The following is a 995-nucleotide window of genomic DNA, read 5'->3' on the forward strand; positions in this document are numbered from 1 at the left end:
ACGGGGGTCTCGGTTCTGGCAGTCTTGAAGCCATAGGTAGCGTAAGAGGGTTCTAGCACAGCTTTCGCCCTCGCTCTTGATCACGTTCTACGTGACGCTGGCGGTAACAAAGGACGTTCTACGTCCGCCGCTATGGCTGAGGGTGGCGCTGGTGAACACTCTCAAGGGTTGTATACAGACAACATAAATACCCAAGCAAGTAGCAGGGGGGACAGCGGCCGATGTAGCTCAGTTGGAAGAGCACCGGACGCGATATTCGGAGGTCGTGGGTTCGGATCCCACCATCGGCACGTTGTTTTTTCTTCTACTTTGTGTTTAATTATCTCTCCCCTAAACTGATTACATTACTAATTTCTGTGATTATCTAAGCAAACATTAAAAAAAAAGACATAAAAGTACCATCCCCAACGCTTTCCTTGGCCTCGCCGACTGTTCGCTTCTTTTCTTCATGTATTATAACGAGCACCCTCATTTCCCCTTAATTGATCTGCTTGTAGCTTACGGGGGTCTCGGTTCTGGCAGTCTGAAAGCCATAGGTAGCGTAAGAGGGTTCTAGCACAGCTTTCGCCCTCGCTCTTGATCACGTTCTACGTGACGCTGGCGGTAACAAAGGACGTTCTACGTCCGCCGCTATGGCTGAGGGTGGCGCTGGTGAACACTTTCAAGGTTCGTATACAGACAACATAAATACCCAAACAAGTAGCAGGGGGGGACAGCGGCCGATGTAGCTCAGTTGGAAGAGCACCGGACGCGATATTCGGAGGTCGTGGGTTCGAATCCCACCATCGGCACGTTGTTTTTTCTTCTACTTTGTGTTTAATTATCTCTCCCCTAAACAGATTACATTACTAATTTCTGTGATTATCTAAGCAAACATTAAAAAAAAGACATAAAAGTACAATCCCCAACGCTTTCCTTGGCCTCGCCGACTGTTGGCTTCTTTTCTTCATGTATTGTAACGAGCACCCTCATTTCCCCTTAATTGATCTGCTTGT

The 995-nt window shown here is 47.8% G+C and overlaps 1 non-coding gene across 1 annotated transcript; it reads left to right on the forward strand.

Moving 5' to 3' along the window:
* The first annotated feature begins 718 nt into the window (after positions 1-718).
* TRNAS-CGA (transfer RNA serine (anticodon CGA)) lies at positions 719-791 on the forward strand. Its single transcript has one exon. It is a non-coding gene; the product is annotated as a tRNA-Ser (tRNA).
* The last annotated feature ends 204 nt before the right edge of the window (positions 792-995 follow it).

This window comes from Amblyomma maculatum, chromosome 8, assembly GCF_055883805.1.
Source record: "Amblyomma maculatum isolate TAMU_Amacu chromosome 8, ASM5588380v1, whole genome shotgun sequence".
NCBI classification, from domain to species: domain Eukaryota; kingdom Metazoa; phylum Arthropoda; class Arachnida; order Ixodida; family Ixodidae; genus Amblyomma; species Amblyomma maculatum.